Genomic DNA, 21,111 nt, shown 5'->3' on the forward strand with positions numbered 1-21,111 from the left:
CTGAATCAATGTTTTCTAGCTCCAGGCTTTGGGCTAGTAGCTAAAGGTGAGCACTTGGTCTGTATGGTTTTGACCACTTACATGTATTTGCCTGGATGATTTTAATGAAACTTGCACAGTTGAAAACTTTACCTAAATGAATGATACATGTTTACTTGTTGTAGTCAGAAGGAACATTGATGAAAAATGAAGAACCTTGAGTTTTCCTTTTTTTCCATGTATGCATGGTTTGAAAACCAGTTAATTTAATTTTTCCCAAGTTAGCCTGCTGAGTCTACTGAGCCTTTTCCTCCATCAAGTTTTCCTGTCAAGTAATTGTCAGCTAAACAATCTATATTGTTTACATATATAAGGCATTTGTGTGGGTGGTTAAGCTTATAGCAGGCAGATTTCAGGTAAGGGGTATCATTAACAATTAAGGCATAGCAAAGCGATGAAAGGTAATTTTAGGGATGGATTTGGTGAAAAATGAAGGTTTTAGTAGGGTGTAAGTTGGGTCTGACCCCAATGAATAATAATTGTAAAATTTTAAGTACTGTAATGTGCCATGGTAAAAAACTCCTGAAAGTATTGTGTGTTAGGGAATCACCTCTTGGTTTGTTTATGGGCTGGAACAAGAAGCTCAATTTGTAATAACAGGGGAGGAGTGAGAGAATCTATAGGTTAAGCATTTTCTAAAAAAATAAATCAGTACTCACTATGAAATAAGTTATTCAAAGTTAATTTGTTGGTTCTCTTACCATGTTTTTCTCATGAAAACCATGCAGGAAGGAAGGCCTTTCTTTTAACCTTTTTATATCCCCAATAATGATGTTTTTTATTTTATTTTTATGTGATGAAAACTCAAATGAAATAAGAGAGGTCGTGAGAACAAAGAAATTATTTATGTGAGCCTTCTGGTTCTACACATTTATTCAAATTCGTTCTTAAGCACCTAGCATTTTTATACTGAGGGAGGAGGGGACTGGTATTATTTTAATGAAATAAAACTATTCTAAATTTGAGCCAATTTTTTTACTCAGACCTGGACAGAAAAAAATTATGATTCAATATTTCCCCCATTACTTAACAATGTTGATTTTCAAATAAAAATTTTTACTTCAACTGCTGCCAAAAAATAATTATTTTCATGCTTGTGGGTATTTTCTAACTCAACATTAAATTCCAGGCCTTCCCCCTCGAGAAGAAAATGGTCTTTGCTTAACATACAAATCAAAGGATTATTTCCTGTTCCCTTACTAGCTGTATCCCTTTACAAATTCATTGGTGATTGCAATGATGTGTGTGGCAGAGGGCCTGCTCCCACCCTTATGCTTGAAAAGTTTGGTTGATCATATCGAAAACTGTGGAAATCACTGGAACTGGTCTTCTCTTACAGTCCAGTTAGCCCCCCTCCTTTTGGAATTTCTGGATCTGCCTTTTAAAATTTCACGTTAAACTGAACTTTTTCTTAGCACACAGCTATTTAAACCCATCAATGTTTTGAACAATAGTTAAATCACCATGCAATGGTTAAATTGTTTTATTTTAACTTAAGCTGAGCCTTAATGGAATGTGTTTCTACTCCATTAAGGAAGGAAAAACGCCAGAAGTTTTATGGACTATTTACATTCTCAAGTGGTCGTTAACAAAAAACCACAAAAGACAGTTCTGTGATAATAAACATACCAGACATGCAAAGGAAACATTAATGGAAAATATCTGAATGAGCAGTTTTTTTTATTTTGTAAAGTCATGCAAAAAAGTTCATTAATACAAGGTACAATTCTACCGGATTGGCCATGGACTTAGGTGCATGTTCTGAGCTTGTCTTGTCCGTCTTGACATAAGGCATAATTAGTATAACTTATATCTAGCCCAGCTTGCAAAATTGGGTGCATTTTGTGATCTTTTTTTTTGTTTGGTGCTGGCTAAGTTTATTCGAAAGTTATTCAAAAGTAACAAGTCTTAGTTAGACCCCCTTACTCAAAAGTTCACCTGGTTTAATTTCTCTTGTGAAGATGAAAATCTATTATCGCGTTCGTTTATTGAGAGATGAAACTGCGATCTTTAAGTGACGTCTGGTGTACTTCAAAATACATTTGGTATTTGGTCCCGTACTGTTCTTTGTTTATATTAATGACTTCAATTAGATGAAACACACCACGCTAAGATTCTGTGTATGGTATCATAATGTACAAAACTATCAGAAATAAAAATGAGGAGGATCTATTACAAGAAGATCTAACAGCAGCAGCGGAATGGGAGAAAGACTGCCTTATGTCACTCCACCCCATGTTAAGTTCTCCAAGAAACAACAAAGACAAACCCAATATACTTAAAAAAAGACGTCTATACAAAATATTTGTGAAATTATAATTAAAATAAACGCGTAGATAACATCTCACTTTCAACACCGAAACATGTTATCTTCTTGAAACGAAACACTTACGAAAACCGTGAAGAAGAAAAGCCTACACTTCACTAGCCCGTCAAAAGCTAGATAACGGCTGCGTTTCGGACCCAGGTACAAAAACCAAAGAACGCCAGTGAGAAATGGTCCAACGCAGAGTAGCATGGTACTCCTGTAGCAGATATCATAATACCAGCTCTTTCACAAACCACGATTTAAACTGGCCAACACTTCAACTCCGACGAACTAAAACACGAATAATCTTCTGCAAATTCATCCATCATCTAGTAGCCATCTACACACCAAACCTGCCTATACAATCCGACTCGCGTACCAGACAACATTCACATAGTTATACAATCCAACAGAGAATGCAAATACTCTGTTTATACAAGATCATTTGTACAATGGAACCTCCTGTCTGCCACTGCAGTGCGGTGTACAACCCTTGACAGTTATAAAGAGCAGAATACAATACCTCTATCTATAAACAATAAATATGTACATCAAGTCTTAAAAAATTTCAAAAAATAAATATCTGACATAAAAATGCTAATGTCAAAATCTCATAAAAAAACAAGTCACTCTGTATAAAATTATTTATTTTGGAATGGTAAATTGATACGTTTTCAAAATTTGACGTCCATGCATGTACGGCAAATAAACTTTTAAGATCTGTGTCCCGCACGTATGAAAGTATGCTGAATTTGAAAGGCTGACTTGTGTGGATAAATAAAACATTAACACTATGGAATGCAAAACATAATTAACACAATAGAATTCAAAATATTATTGACACTATAGAATACAAAACATTATTAACACTATAAAATTCAAAATATTATTGACACTATAGAAAACAAAACATGTTATTTTTTTATATTTATTAAAGCACGGGCCTCATTGTATAACGAAGGAAGGCGGCGCTACAAATAATTTGTAACATGAATTGACAACAACCATTAGTCAATAATTGACAAATGAGAGACATAGGAAAGGATAGCTCCTGTTATCGTTCCGCACGGAATCATTTTCGTCAGAGGCGAAGTTTATTTATTCTAATGAGGTTTGATATTGCATGACTGTTTTCCAATAGAGTTCTGTGGGAAAACGTGAACTTTCATGCAATACCATACAAGATTTCCAATCAGAACACACTTGGTCTTCCTCTCATATCTATTTGGGAAAAAGAACAAAGGAAAAAATCTCAATTCATGTTACAATAACACTAAAGCATTCAAAATATAATTGACACAATAGAATACAAAAAATATTAACACCAGAGAATCAATATAAAATAAAAAAAAACATAATTAATATGAGGAAGGATGAACCTTAAACACTCTCGAAGAAACATTTGAATTCAAACACTTAAGTCCTGTCATAATTTTTTGTAATTGGTAAAATGTGTAATGATATACGGTTTTTATTGTCCTTGTGCATCCTACTATTGTCGTGATTTGAAAAATTGAGGACCGAAATGTCCAGCTTTGATAAGAACAGTGGGTTGTCTTGGTCCGAACTGTCCAAGAGTAATCCAGGGAACCAAGGATATAGCGGTAATCAAAGGAATGTAATCCAGTGACATAGACCAGACATGGGAAACAGACAATGGCATACACAACAAAGAACACAAAGTAACTAAAATCATACATACAAAGTAACAAAAGCAAATGAGCAACTCGGACTCCACTAAAAACTGGGAGCATGGACTTGGTGCACCGGTAGGGTGAGCGTCCTCTGCTTTTCTAGAAACACCCGCCGAGTTGCTCATAAAAGGTAGTATTGATTACGCCATTTTCGTAAATATTCGGGTTCCATGTTTTGACCATTCCTATGTTAGAAAAAGCTCAGATTCGATATGTGTTTAATTATCGAATCTAGTTTATCATAGACTCGCGTGGTCCTCAATCGCATTTACCAAGTATAAGAAAATAAGGTTGCCATTATACTGTTTTAAGCTCCCGATTTCACATACACAAACCGGATGTTGATGGTTTTTCAGCCTATAAATATGCAGGACCCAGTTGATAATACAGCCATTTACGCTCCCTTCGGGGGCGTACTATAGGAACAAATCTCTTCCGTAGACCGATCACGAATATAACCCGGCACAGAAGACTGTATAGAATGCTAGAAGTTCGAATAAAATTAATGTTCTTTGTTTTTAGTATTGACCATTTTGACAAGTACAAGGTCACTGTGTAAGGGTTTTTACCATTAATTGTTCTTTACTTACTTTGTGGTGAAGTGTGATAACATTTAACCATGGCAACATCTCAATACATAAATGAAAAAAAAACAATAACGGCGTTCTTGAAGAAAAATGGAAAAATAGTGTATTATTGTAAAAAATTCGTACTTTGTTGGCTTAGTGCATGGAATTGAAGGAAGGGATATATAGAATTGACAAAATATTTAACTGTACGATGGAAAAAAAAATCAACATATGCTTTTATATGTTTTAAATCATATGAAAAATATGTTTAGGACCGGTAAGATAAAAATATGTTTTGTGCTATTCAAAATATACGAAAGCATGTTTTCGATGAAAATATACTCTTTTCATATTTGATATTCTGTTACAAAATCTTGTTTTTTTATTTAATTGCTTTTCATAAGTTAGTCAGAATCATAATTTGTTTTTCATATGTTTTTCATGGTGGCCAAAAACATATGATAAACATATGTTCAAAATATATGGAAAACATGTGTTGCATTTTTTCTGTGTAGATGGGAATACATCAAAAGGTGTGTGTGCAAAATCCTTGCTTAAAATATTTGTGAATATGAAACGATAAATCATAGGTTACCTGCAATATTGTTTGAAATAAGATTAAAAAAATGAATGTTAATATGTATATTAGTGGGGCGAATCTTGAAGGGGGTCCAGGGTCGGACCCTCCTGGCCATTTTTGTTTGATGTTTTTGTTTATTTCGTACAATTTTTTGTCGGAAATAGGAGAAAATGGTAGCCTATCACCTCCAAAATCTCTTGATCCACCCATAGTAATAACTTTCCACAAACTAACTGAAAATATCACGTACATTCGTAGTTATATATTTTACCGTACATGTATATGCATATCCAAAAACTAGAAGCCCGATTTCGGATATAGCCTGCAGAAACAATCGTGAACTTGCACCGTACAAACTTAAATGTAAGCATCATGCAATCGGGTGAAGGAATATGTATTTTACTAGCAATAATTTGACGACTGTAATGTTCGATAAAACCTCGTACAGGAATTTTAACATGTAGCCCTCGGTCGTACACGTCGACTTCCGGGTGTTTCCGAAGGAACTGATCAGACTTATCATGTCCTAACTTAGTTATCACCTTGTAAATGCATTTTAAGGTAAGTCATACATAGTTTTTTTTTATCGTTTTTTATTTGAAAAATGTTAAGTAGTTATAGACGGAATTCTACTACTGTCATTATGTAAATTATTGCGATGTTTCTATTATTACGAACAATGCGACTGGCTTTAAATCGTAATAATAAAAACTTGTGCGCTGTGGAATAATAAAATATCGTATGCGTTTTTTTTCTCAATGACACAAACATGATATCGCATTTTCGACTGAAGTACAAGAACAAAATGATTAATGCACGTAATAATTTCAAATTTACAATAAAATAAATATGCGAAAAAAAAATTGAATATGTAATTGAAAATGTGAGACGCCAGTAAATGGTAACAATAGTGTGACTAAAAAAAATATTCAAATAAATGAATACAAAAATAAATTGGAGAATTCCAACCTGATTGAGCAGGAGCGAGCATTCGGATAAACACTTATTTGCATTGCAGTATTCTATGGAGATTTGAAATGATATAAAATTACTTTTTCGTGTTGACTTTAATTTACTTATTTATTCATTTCATGTTGCATGCACAAAAATCCTTGAAACGACTTAAATTGTGTACATTTCATAATAGAAATACTCGAATTCATTCATTCTGAAACATTGAATTATGTTGAATTAAAAAATATAAATATGTATATATACATATAACAATTGCCGTTTCCAAGATTAGTAGATTATTAGTATTTTGTGCTCTGTAATATGGCTTTGTACGTCAAAGACAGAAGATAGAGTAAAACCTATCTAAATCGAGCCTCTGTCCACGGAACAATTTGATCCGTTTAGACAAGTGTTTTGTTAACACGGGTTCAATATGAATTGTAATTGTTATTATGGATTCTGAAAAGGAGTACGATTAATTATACATATTTCAACTTTATTAAGGGTTTCGGTTTATGTTGGTTTCACTGTATTTGAACATGTCTTAGTACAAAAAAAAATACATTTCATCAAATCGCACATTATACTTGAAAACACAAAACATACCTACTATTCATTCTTAAGACAGGCCTTAGCTCGCTGAAATTTAACTCTAAATCCCCTTTAGCTTTTCAGTATATTCCAATGTTTCCATATCACTTTGGTTCTTCCCCAAATAGGACGTCATTGGTCAGCCAATGTTTATTTCCATGGGTTGTTTATGCTTCATTTATAAGGTTATAGGAATTAAGATTTAATAATATGATTCACATCTTACACTTGACAGAGAACGAATAAATTTGAAAGCATGTACATTCTATTCGTTTTCAAAATAAATACAATTTGAAAACAAAAACAAAAATGAAACCCCAATTTTTTTAAACATTTTATTAATTGGTTTACATTACATTTTATCATTCAGAGTGTATTAATTTATCCCATTTACACTATTATATACTTTCACATTTAGATTATATTATAACATATCTAGCAATTGTTCCATTTAATCACTACGGGTGTGATATAACAACACCCGTTCTACATTCTGTTTTAATGACCTTTACAAAATTTTCTGGTTCTTACCTTTAAATGATGTTTTTACAATCTTGAAAGCTAAAATCCGATTGGCTGATCAGAAAGAATATCTGAAAAGAAAATAGAAAGTGTCGTTTGTCTACTTCTAATAACGGCATAACCCGTCCAAATCTGTTTTGGGCTATTATAAAAAAACTGGGTCGGTTTAAACAGGCATTCGATTTACAAAGGGTCAATACGTTTAAATTGATATGAAAGGACTTTTAAAAGTGTCTGGTTTAGACAAGTTTTCGGATGATTCAGGGTTCAGTTTTGAAAGGTTTCACGGTTGATTGTAATTTGTGCTTCTCCATTAACATCACTTTGTCATTTACAGCATGCGGATAGCTTTCTTGGCTGTCATATACTTAGGATCACTCCTGTTCCTGTCTTACTGTGGTAACGACCCAGCAGTAAAGGGATATGCCAAGAGAGTGCAGAAATTACAGCAACCCCCTCCTCGTCCACCCCGCCCAGAAAACGACGACCCGAAAGCATGGGAGGCCTATTGCCATTACCGTGATCAATACCAAAGACCTATGGCTGACTTTGAATGCGTAAGTACACGCATTATATGGTGAATTGGAGAATTTGCAATAACGATCCGTTTTCAATGAAGCATGTACGTGTTTCTAAATAATGTATCATGTAGTTCTACAAATAGACATTACAAGACCACTTTTTGTCACAATATCTGTTTCATTGACATAACGGAAGTCCCGTGAACAAGTAATCGAAGAATTTAAAGACTTATGTAAATGCTAGCCATACCATATCATTTAAAAAGCGGATACAGAAATTTATAAAATGGAGTTATCTAGAAGATTGTTTATTTAAATGGTGGTTCCAAGCTATTTTTTGCTCTATTTCTGTCAAATTTCACACAAAATTAACAACTTTTTTTTAAACCTAAGGGGTTTTTCTTATCCCTGAAACTCTCTTCTGGTACTGCTTATAATGTGAGTGAATTGTTCGATTTTACACATGGAAAAGTTTTGAAAACCTATGAATTTAAGCGAAAAAAATCTCAGACTAAACCACCTTTATAATGATATTGAGTGACGCACCAAAACCATTAACTTCATAAGTAGGGTATTTGTATTACCGCCCCACTTCGTTCGCGTAAAAATAATATATAAAATTCTATAGGATTTGATTTTTAAACGAGGGATGAAACCTGAGGTTCCGTGAATTATTTTTTTATTCATATAAGGGGTAGTTTTCTAAGCCTTTATTTGCTCTTTTTTGCCAAAATTTGGCCAGAAATTTTCCAAAGGAGGCGGGTGACGCTGGCTTGCTTATAAATAGACTTTTATTAGTGAATCTTCCGAAACCTTTAGAATTCATTTAAAAATGGGTTTTAACTACACGTTTGACATATATGTCGACCGCCATGAATTGACAAACGTTGTGGTTGACTCAAAGGTACTTGAGGATAAGACTGAGACCCCCTTCCATCTTTTTTTTTTCTTAAACAAATCTAGTTTTTGAATTTTTCTACCGATTTCAGTTATCACAGTGTTAAACTCTGTTACAATGATACATATACTCGTAATACCATAAATAATATTTATTTTCTTTCTATTGCATTTTGAAAGTGTAATTTGACTATTTGTACCACCAGGCCCAAGAAAAACAAAATCCATATCTTATGGTAAATTGAGTTATAATTTCATTGAAATGCACTGCAAATAAACATTTCAAGGTCAGATAACTCTGTCAAAAATGTTTTTTAACATTCTATTGAAAATTATCTGATCAAATCCAGTGATGCAAAGATCAAATGGTGGTCTTTTCAAATAGAGAAATCATCCCTGACTTTTCCCAATTTTGCCTGATTCTTACAAAGACTTATACTTAAATGTACACATGCATTTTGTGTCTTCATTGACAGAGTCCGGGTGTTTAAACCCCAAAATGGTTGATTTTGCACAGGCTTTGGGTAAAAATGCGCAAAAATAATCTAGGAAAATCCGCATTTTTTAAAATATCTGATTCTCTATTCTGCCTTTTTGTCAGTATTTATATATCATAGTATCCAGGATTTATAAAATGTGATTTTGTTATTTTTAGCAAATGAGGATGGCAGAGCATCAGTGATAATAAAAAAACTATTCCAAGGATATAATTAGTGCTTTAAAGTAAGTATTGTTGCTATTTATACATTCGCTTTAACTGCAAATATGGTTTTAAGCATAGAAGTGCCCAGTAAGTATTGCTCATGACAAAACATGGATTCACACCCAGTCGCAGATCAAAAGTAAGGGGGAAAGGGGTTGGCATCCTAATTTTTATTGAAAATTAGATTTATCATGTTCATGGGTAAAATTGATAAAAAGTGGCAAATTATGTCCTAATGGCCCCTTTTTCTGAGGAACCTCGGCTAGCTCCCTTCCTTTCCAAAGTGCCTCAATCCGGCCTTGACACCATCAAATGTCCGATGCTCTGGCTTTGAAAGGACAAGTAAGAACCGGAGTACATAGATGGTTCATGAATATGAATGAAAAGGTAATCGGGCATGTGAATTGTGGCAATGGGGTAATTGGACAATCGGGCGTTAGCAATATGGCAATGGGATACAGAAATTAGGCTATGGGGATTCGGCAATCAAGAATTAGGAGTTTTTTTATGTTTACCTCTTAGAAGAGCACACAGTATTATGTCAGTCCCATCCATGTTCTTTCGCAATTAAATGCGACTACCGACCGACCGTTTTTCATCCTTTGCTTGTAACTCCCGTGTGAACACTTTAAAATCAAATTATTTCATTCCTCAACGATTTTATTGACCATAAGGAAAATGGAAATGCTGAATGTAGATCAGTTAAGAGAAATGAAGTAAAAATCTTAATATGATTGTAAGAACAATGGATGTTTGCGACACAATCAGAACTAAGTAGTAAAGTTTGGTTGATTCGCAGTTTTGTCAGCGTCCACAATGTTTTTCTATTATACTAAAATCTTTCATTTCAGATTCCACAGAGCCAGGGTCGTGCTTCATGACCGGAGGCTTATGGGAGTCAATCGAGAACAGCAGAGTTCGTGTTTGTTGGAAGGATGATAATAACTCTTATTGATTTTCACATGTGTGTTTAATACGATATTTTAAAATGAGCAATAAAACATATTTGATTGTGTAGGGATATTTATCTTTGGAATACACCTTAAATAAATAATGTGTGCAATCCTCAATGGAAATTCAAACAAACAGAGGGTCAAATACAAAATATTATTCTAAAAGTCAGCCATTTTTTTCTATTGGCACAAATGACACGGAACTATTTTCCTTATATCTTGCATTGTTTGCGTATCCTAATTTTGTAAATACTTTCAGATGTCGTGGCTAGACATATTTGCTTTTAGATTTAAACATGATTCTTCTTTAATAAAAAGAATAATTTGTTTTTCATAGTAAAATCATTACGATAATTAAAATTTAAATACTTACATTTTTCATTTTTCAAATTAATACTTTTAAAGTTAAACAGAGATATGAAAAATATATCCTTCAATCGATTGACTATAGTATTAAGAATTTTAAACTATCACCCAATACCTATATATATAATAATTTGGTAGAGTTGAATCAAAAAACCAGCCAAGGTTTCCAGGGGGACCCATTTTATTTACATATAGACTCTTTTGTAGTAAGTTGATGGGCATGCTCAGTATACACTTCCGCGAGGTAGGGCTTGCCAATTAGTAGAACAAAAGAATTGTTCTAGTGGAAGTGTATATGCCCATCTCACCACTATACAGTTAGGACAAAGAGGGCTCAATTTTGCCTCAATTTTGTGATCAAATGAGGGTATCCCTGCGGGACACGTTTTTGATTTTCTCGTCAGTTGTTGCATACAGGGGCGTAGCTGCCTATACGCAAATACGCAGTTGCGTACTTTCGGAAAAAGTAACAAAAATAAAAACACACATTTTAAAGATGAAATAAGGGTTTTATGCAATGACAAATCCTTTTTAATACATAAATATACTCCAATATACACCATAAAGTAATTCGCGATATCAAAACCATCAATTCCGGAAATTTTGTACTTTTCCGTATACATACGTTTACGTTTTACTCTCTGAAAGTTTGTTTTGCACGAACTCGAAGTTCAAAATGGCTTCTTCATCAAAATCAATAACTGAATTTTCAAAATCGTTAAAATTCAGGAGTTTCCCTCAGGGCTTTGCCTTGCCGGACTCACTGGGGGCCTTGACCGACCCCCCCCCCAAGACCCCTCGCCGTAATTTTGCGTACAACTAAAACAGGCCTAGCTACGCCCCTGGCATACATTGAAGAATATTGTCTACTGTCGCCTTTGGAAAGAAACTTGTAACGCCAACCATGCAATAATAGTCGGTGTTTAACATGAACAACCAGAAATTAAAGTTATTGGGATTGATTGATTATGGTTTATCGCCCTATGGAAGATATCCATGCATTTTAGGACAAAAACGATTGACCCATCGAACAGACCCTGCTTTATACATGTACTTAACCGGATCTTTGATGCGCTAGCTCACAGAAGTAACAGCCCGTAGTTAGGTATGTTACCTCACTCGGGCATTTTTCTGATTAAAGTTATTGTAGGATATATATGTGATAAAATTTCAACAAGGAAGCAACCCACTTGAGCAGCAACACTGTAAATTTACAACGAGAGGCTCACAACCCTTTTTGATACAGTAATCGCAACTGACATCTAATCAGTTTATCATAATAAGTTGGGTACAGTTATGCACAGACGCATTGACATTTAAATCCACTTTCGACATGATTTTTTTCTCCCCAATATCAATCGAACCAAGTTAAATTAATAAATAAGTAGGGGTGGTACATATTTTAGCTCCTTTTCGGCTGCGGCCACGAGGGCATACTACGACATTCCACGTACCCATTTCCATCTGATATTGACCCCTGTGTAATGTAAACCAAGGTTCCTCCTGTTCTGTTAGTCACCCTTCTCTATGCTCAATACACAATAGATAAACCAAAGAACCAGGCAGATTTTATTTCAGTCAACTTCATCAGGTAATGAGCTACTGAAACTGATAAAATAATGAATATAAATCACAAAAATCGCAATCATCAACCATCTAAGACGATGTAGCCCCATAAGAGAAAGACCCCGGCCGCTCACAAGTATCAATATATTGCTGATGAAAGTAATTAAACGAACTCGGCAAATCATCAACAAGGCAATAAGTTATGTCCCGGCAATCCTGGCCGATTGCATCATATCGCACAGATGGACAAACTCTGCATGGTAAGAGCTCACTATTGACTATCACAAACAACGCACGTCCCTTAAACACAAGAGTATCATGCGACCAGAGATCATCCTCCCAAGTCAGGGTTTTGAGTCCACCCTCTCTCCCTCAAACCCCAAACATCACTCTTTCAACTTTAGCGGGTATCGTCCAGCGCCATCTAGTGGGTTACTTAAATATAACCCGGATCCAAATTCAAATCAAATCACTCGTAATAGGAACTCTTCGATATAACTTACAAAATGGCTACATACACATAGTGTAATTTTTTTTCGCCAATTACTCTAAACAGAATCTACAGTTATCATTTTGGTCATATTGAATCATTTGTGACATCTTACAACTATCAGTTACTCGTATCATTGTTTACCTTTCCACAGACATTTTATGTCAAATCAATTTTCATTGGTGCTTCGCACCCGGAGAAGCAACCAATCGGAATTGGCTGGACGATACCCGCTAAATATGAATGAGTTATATCGAGGGTTTGAGGGAGCGAGGGTGGACTCAAAACCCTGACCTTGGAAGATGACCAGAAATGGGGTAGTTGTAATTGTGGAAGTCAATATTATATTCAATTTCGTCCTCTTACAGGTTACACCTGCCTCACTTTATTTGAACAAATAAGTTTCATTGTAATCAAACGTAATCATGATTATTTCACCAAATAATAATCAATCATTTCATCCATTACCTTCAGACGTGCTGTAATCATTAATTTATTTTGGAAGTAATAGAAATTTAATCAATTACTTTAAAAGTAATAAAACTTATTCTGTTTCCGAGTTATAACAGTAGAGAATTCTGAAATTGGGACCTTTTATTGTTGACCCCAGGTTACACAATTTTGTTTCAACTTATGAGGAAAAAAAGGGGTCTAGTATGGTCATGATAGCAAGACTGGACAAGGGTCGCTCTTCTTGTATTGTACTTCCATGCTTCCCTGTTTAATACCTACATGCAGTCTCACATTGCTGTAGAGTGTTCAATGATCTCGCAATGCTGAATGGTGGATAAACAACCGTCATTTATCAATAAAATAAAATAAATCAACTTTTATGAAGAATAAGTTCAAGTAAAAATACTATACTTACACTGTTGTAAACATATAACAGTATGTTTTAAACGCTTATTTTACACTGTTGAAATGTTGATTTCGAAATGTTTTCTTGAGACGTATATATTGGTACGTATTTACAACAATTTTCTTTTGTTTTTATTGGCGTTTTAACATAACTGGACAAAAAGACATTTTCATGCTAATTTTCTGACCTGACTATATTGGTACTTCAGCGATATATAAATGTAACACTTTCCCAGTAAAAAAATAGGTTGAAGTGGAGGGTGTTGCATTTACCTCGATCCTTGCCTGCGTATTAAATACCACGAATGGATCTATTGAACGTGTACACTATAACGCAAAGAATGTACATTTATAACATCATGTTGTTGGAAAACACAAGATAACTAACATTTGAAAACGCTAATAATATGGAATATGTATTGCCTTTAGGCAAGCGCAACACTTTGTTTTAACAGTATGTGAGATTCGTTATTAGCGACGAATAGATACATGTGTACCTATAGGCGCATCATTGACCATTCACATTTCGATTGTATTTGAAAACATGAGGAAAGATATCTGCAACATTACATATGTACAAGTTTAAAAATTGTTTCATCGTTAATGACATTTTAATTCGGAAGTGATTGTTTGAGCTCAACCTATTGAAAATATTCTTCCATTCTTAATGTTGTCCTCCGAACTTTAGGACGGAAAAAAGGACAAACGACACTTATTGTGATATGCCATTTTCATAAATATAATAATATTGTAGGTACTCGTAAAACCTCTTCTGTTTTTGGAGTTAAATTAGATCGTTATAATGTAAAAATTGGTGACACTTACAGCACTGTGCCGAAAGTGAATCCCATTTTTAAAATTCCCCGAAGAATTTTTAAAAAACTTTTTTTTTTCAAAAAAATATTGTGAAGCTGTCATAACATCAATCTTGATGATAGTTTCATCAACAAAGAGATATAAAAATGATTTATTAATAATTTATACGTATATTTGGATGAAGATTTCATGAGGTAACTCAATAGAAAAAAAATGACATTTAAATATAATTGCTTTTGTTGGTAAATTGTGAATCAATAATTTTTACAAAAATGTATTTTTAGTTGAACATTGATATTTCGGGATTTTGCAACAAAAACGTAAAACCATAATGGACATTGTGGTTTATTCTCTGACTGGATATTTCTCTCTCATCAGATAAGTTCTTTAAAATCGCTTGTGAAATGGCTTCACAATTGTATTTTACAAAAAGCAATTTTCAATTGTATAGATTGTATGGGGGATATTAAATATTATTGCACTCGCTTTTTGCATGATGCTGAAGTGTAACATACGTGTATTTCGAATTTTTATCTTTCTTCACTTTAATTCCCTATTAAGAAGGCACAAATTTAAGTAAAAACCAGACAGGAGGTGATTCGTGCATTAAAAAAAAACAAAACAACAAAGTCACTTGATTTGTTTGAAATATAGCATCTGAAGATTACAAGAAACATGCTTTAGTCGGTGGGCTTTTGTAGATCCCGAATTACCAGTACCATAGGCAGTGTGAATTTTATACACACTGGTACTTGTTTAAAAGAAATCAGTTTCAACCGGATTTCATCTGTGTGTCAAAGATGTTCTTCTTCCTTAATTATAGGTACAACATTCCGATAGTGCAGGACTGATCAGGCCCCGTGCAGGTCCAAGTGTCAAAAGAATAGGCCTGCAGCAGCGCTAAGCTTGTCGTAAAAGGAGACTAAAAATAGTGCTCAGAATCCTATTCGGGGGCTAGGGCGCTCTTCGCACAGAGCAACTAGGTTGTGTGCCCCAGGTGGTGGAATGGGGTAACCCTGGCATGTTACATGCTGGGGTCGTCAGGCTATAATACGGAAAACTTGACCGCAAACCATAGTGGCGCACCGTTCCTCACGCGTTAAAGAACTCTTCTGTGGTATTCTCCCGGAGTCGGAACCATAGGGCTCCGCCACAGGAGGCTAAATTGCCCGACCCTACCCACCTCTCCCTATTTCCAGTGGCAATCAAAAATTTTCGACTCTATCATCCTTGTGTCCCATCCCATTTTTCATTTCGTCATCATTTCATGTTCATTTTATCACTTCATGTTCATCGCCTGAATATAGCTGAAATATTGCTGCTCGGGCGTTAAACACCAACAATCAAACAATCAATCAATCAATCAGTCTTCCAGAGCCTCTGAGTCCCCTGGGTTTTAGTAGGTCATCCCTCTACGTTGCTGTATATGCCGTTTAGTCTTTTATTTTTTGTTTGTTTTGTAATTTATTTGTCTGTCGTCTTTTAATAGCCTAATTTTGTTATTTTTTTACTGCGGGTTATCCCAAATATTTCAAATATTTTTTGTCCACGTGTTACCTCTTACTTGACAATTCAGAATTCCTTTAATTTCTAAACATAATTCTGGAAGCACACTTATCATATGACACTGTTACTATTTGTATGACCAAGAACTCCATCCAACGTCCATCTGTACATTGTTTTGGAATAGGTCATCCCAGTACATATAAAAAAAACAGGGTTTAACATAATTCATTCAATTGACAGACTGAAGCGTGACATCGGCGGTCACAAGTAATTGCCAATAAATCGCATAAAAATGCGGTTATCTCGATAATCAAAACAGAAGAACGTGACAAAATTTAATTAAAAAATAACAACACAGGAGATAAGACAAATACTAAAGGCTGGCTAATAAAATTTACATGAAGCTTTTTGTTGCTAATTTTCTATACTTCGAGACAACATCCGCAGAATTCCAATTTGATTGGTAGCGATGTCTGGAATTGAGTGCCATGTAAAAATAGTTCTCAGACCTCAACGAATACAAAATATGACATAATAAAAAGCAGAAAAGTGCATTTATAAGACACTTGGAAAGGTAATTATAACAATTACTCGTCAATAACAATTTTATATTGGTACTACAATATTACAATTGACATTTTTAAATCTTTTTTTCTGTTTTGAAACAACGCTAAAAAAAATAATAATAAAAAATAAGAAATGAATAAATAAGAAAGAATACGGAACCGACAAAATCTCAAAGAAGTGCTTAGATAAAGCACTCGACTGGCAAGTCGAAATGAATCCAACAGATATTTTACGGATATAAAATCACTTGGTGGATGTGTGACGGACGAACAAACCTATCATGACGGAATTCATTGATGCAAAAGACAAGCTTAATTTTTAGTCTGTAAGAGACCACGTCATTCTAGTGCATATTTTTTTCTGTACATTACCTTCAAATCAGAAAATAATTTGCATGTGAAGCTTGATGGTATAATAATATATAATACTACCCTGGACAGAAAATGATAAAATGTGTCAGACGGCCTCACGAAGAAACCCCCTAAAAGAAAAAAAAGAAGAAAAACCAAATACACTGTTAACTGAAATCCTATTTCTTTCCTTTGTTTTTGGTGTATAATATGATTGCCTAGTTCTCTTTGAGCAAACAATGTTATATGAAATTACCGATTCAAAAACTAATGAATTGTTAATATTTGGAATGCCCAATTAGAAATCAAATTGAAAGGAATGACCCTAATTTTTGAACAGGTTATGCTTTATACCCTGGTTTGGACTAGTTTACACTTTATAATGCCACAAACTATACGTGTGGTATTCTGTTCAATACATATGTAACCTGTTCAAAAATTAGAAACTCAGCAGGTGTTTCTAGAAAAGCAGAGGACGCTTACCCTACCGGTGCAGCTGGTCTATGCCTCCAGTTTTTAGTGGAGTCCAAGATGCTCATTTTCTTTTGTTTCTTTGTACATATCATTTTGGTTATTTTATGGTCTTTTTGTCTCTTTTCCCTGACAGGTCTTTGTCCCTGGATTGCGTTCTTTTGATTTTTGTTAGAATCTTGGTTCCCTTGATTACTCTTTCAATACATCAGGGTTTTGGAAACATACTTTCGTATCATTTAGTACAACAAAAACCTTAGACATTATGCACGAAATGACATTGTTTCTAGTAAATTATAGGATGAATTAAACATATATATAATGAATTAAATCACTGAGATAAGCCATATTTACGTAACAGAGGTTCCTGTATATCCGAAGATATAAGAACAAACATACTCGAATGAGATACTACTGTTTCAGCGATATCGATAAGCCTATAATGAAATGACGAAATTTTGAAGTTTGTTTACAATTACCGCTCTGTTTTACCGACATAGCTTTTCACTTTTGATCAATTACATGATTCATTATCAGCGTATTTCGAACTGCAGGATTTCACTTTGAATATTTTTACGATAAACTAATATTGGACATGCAAACACGCACATGCCAATTAAAATCAAGAACAGGTGAATTCCTTTTTAAGTAAATTTCTGTGTAAGAATCAGGCAAAAATAGGCACATAATTTTTCTCAATATGGTATTGTTTGCCTTAATTACATTCAATACATCTATAAAACAACCAAAAAGCTATTTAAATTTATCCTGAAGCATATATGACAGATAATTTATTTGGAACACGTGCTTGAATATTTTCCCGCATTTTTTCCACATTGCGTTTCAACTAAATTTGCCACGTCAACACTTAAAAAAGGCAAACTTCATACGTTGTTTCTGGAGGTTATGTGGTATAAAGACCTGGATAATGCCATAAAATCTGTTTTTTTTTTCTTTATGTGCCACATCTTATACACATTTTGCCTGATTCTTAAACAGAGAATTGCTAATGAAGAAAAAGGGATTGAACGTTCTTCTGGGTTGTTTTGTTTAATCAGATCTTTCATTACAATATTTTCACTAACGATATTCTTCAGCTTTTAGGTTCAGTCAATTCAATTTTTGACCGTAAAATGAATTGATTTGAAATGATACGCATACACATTAATTTGAAACAATTACTTTTGATATCGAAAACCTGTGTACCGACTGTACTTTGTGGAGGAACCGAGTTGAAAGGTCTACAGTGTTACGAGAATGGGCATACCTTTGCTGTTAGTAATGGTGAGAATTTTTTGTCAATTTTACACATGAATATGACAAAATTTCCATTAAATGGGAGTGGTGCTAACCACCTACACTCCTTGATCCGAGACTGCTACATTTATTACTAATGATATTTACTGTTACCAGTATTTGCCGGTCTTCGAACGTTGGAGCAAAATGTTCCCGTGAATATGTAGGATTTTTATTAGTCGAAATTCATCATGACGCCGTTACAATTTCGGTCAGTTCAAGACATATCCCAAAGAACAGAAAGTTGAAACTAGACCTTAAAATCTTACTTAAATCTGAATTTATCTTAGTTTTTGATTTAACTTACCAGTACTTATGAATCGCAGCACGCAGCAGTTTCCATAGATAAACTAAGATTGTAAGATTACAAGATTATATGAAATTGTATGTTTTTTTGTGTTGGATATCATTCATAAATGGTGTTCCTAACACACATTTCTCATAACAAGTCTCTTATTTATACTTATTATAATTTTTTTTTCAAACTAAGCATGCATTGTCGAAATAAACATAAAATATAGCTCATTGTGTTAGTGTTCCCCAAACATTTGCATTGCCACAAGATCTTTTTTAGAATTCTGGTCAAAATTTTAAATTATCGATCGGCGGCCATTTTCTATTTTTCAAATCGGCCTCCGAATGATTTATTCATAAACTAAATTTCAAGACTGCTGTGGGGGCTTTTACGGCCTTTACAATTCTTACGGATCTCGCACGACCCTCTAACGGGGATTTTGTTTGTATGTCATACAAACTCAGTCAGAGTATGTTCTAATAGCGGCTGGGTTGCACTGTTGACGCTCTGGCCTACTCCCAGACCCAGGTCTGAGAGCGTTGCCCCTTTCTAACTATTTGGGAGTATGTCAACGTGAAAATACTATCAAGATTCTACGATTTTTTCCTAGTCATATGGTTTTATGTCGTCTTAAAAAGTGGCTATGTTCAAAATTATAATATGCGCATGCTTACTTCCTAATGGTGACCTAATTTTGTGTCAAGTTTGGTTTCATTCCATTTTGATGGAAGAGTTGCGCGACACAAAGAAGACAATAACAAACAGAACAAAAAAGATCCGCCCACTATATACGTCATCAAAGTTAGCTTTAAAGCTGCTCCAGTTTCGTACCGTGGATGGAAAAAGTAGTAGTACCACATAGAAGGGACCAATATTCTAGAGTTTGTTGTGTCCAATGTGATCCTATGATCGAGACTATGCCATTATATATTTCACGAGTGTTTCTAGAAAAGCAGAGGATGCTAACCCTTCCGGTTCATCTGCTCCTAGTTTTAGTTGAGTCCGAGTTGTTCATTTGCTTTTGTTTCTTTGCACGTGTTATTTTGGTTAATTCGTGTTCTTTGCTGTGCATGTCTTACACTCTTTCACGTTTCATGTTATTACACGTATTCATATTTACTTGAACGTGTATGACAGGACGTGAAACGTTTGCCTATTAAGTTCCAATCCATGTAAAATACAGAAATTAGGGTACAGGCGATTCATGGTGTAGAAAAACCTATCGAACAATGTTTTTTTTTCTGTCTCTGCTATATTGTTACCTAACAATAACCTTTGTTGTATCAAGATTTGTATTTTTTGAGAAAATCAAAACCAAATCAAAGCAAATCAAGAACGATAAATATTTCATGTATATGTACAACATAAACATTTTATCTCAAAAGTGCAACAACTCAAGACAGTATTGATGTTAATGTTTCTGAATAAAAAAAATAAAAGTGAATATGGTGGGTTTTTGACATTCATGAATCACCTACTGTCTTAATTTTATCAAGACTGCTTATTTATATAAACAAAATATTTTTTGCAGTTCATTGGTCATTTTACTGTTTGTAATATTTCGATTTTTTTTCATACTTGAAAACATTGTAATGAAAGTTTTCCTTGACCGCGGTTGTTTAAATTAAACTTCACTTATTTTACTTTCTGGTTCATTTCTAAAACGGACCAACAATGAACACGAACCGATGGTTCAACTGAAACAAATCGCATAAAAAAATTCACTGCAAAATTGACGGACGCTTTAACCGGACATTCTACAAAATCGATATTCCTTTTCGTGACAAACAAACATCGTTTGTCACGAAGGATTTAATGTCAAACCTCAACACTTTAAATCCAAATTATTTATACTCTCTCAATTTACAATTATTCTATTTGAGCTTACATATCCGACTTAAATCAACATAAACATTGCACAGATGTGTCGTGTAAACCTTGAAGAGCTTACTTTTTCCATCGTAGTTCAATGTGTTAGAGGTACTTTCATTGATTGAAAGCAATAATCAGTATATTCCACAGACGATTTTCTGTTGTAAATATGGATCTTTGTGATATTTTGTATCATTTTTTTGTGCAATGCCAGCAATGTCATTCATATTTGGTCATTTTTTTAATTTCGCATTGTCCTAATCACATTCCGATTCCTTTAGAGGGTTATCCAATTGTCATACGCTTCGTTTCGTCGCATCTGTTGTA

The 21,111-nt window shown here is 34.2% G+C and overlaps 1 long non-coding RNA gene across 2 annotated transcripts; it reads right to left on the reverse strand.

The window, feature by feature from the left end:
• Positions 1-2,981: 2,981 nt before the first annotated feature.
• LOC148601844 (uncharacterized) lies at positions 2,982-12,625 on the reverse strand. 2 transcript variants are annotated; one of them, XR_015917089.1, is made up of 4 exons: positions 12,152-12,625; positions 7,267-7,328; positions 6,755-6,907; positions 2,982-3,568 (listed from the first exon to the last, which is right to left on the reverse strand). It is a non-coding gene; the product is annotated as an uncharacterized LOC148601844 (long non-coding RNA). The 2 variants fall into 2 exon arrangements; XR_015917088.1 differs by having other exon boundaries at positions 6,751-6,907.
• Between the last annotated feature and the right edge of the window lie 8,486 nt (positions 12,626-21,111).

Source organism: Perna viridis, chromosome 12 (genome assembly GCF_037379345.1).
Source record: "Perna viridis isolate PV_CMFRI_1.1 ecotype Kerala chromosome 12, ASM3737934v1, whole genome shotgun sequence".
Taxonomy (NCBI): Eukaryota; Metazoa; Mollusca; class Bivalvia; order Mytilida; family Mytilidae; genus Perna; species Perna viridis.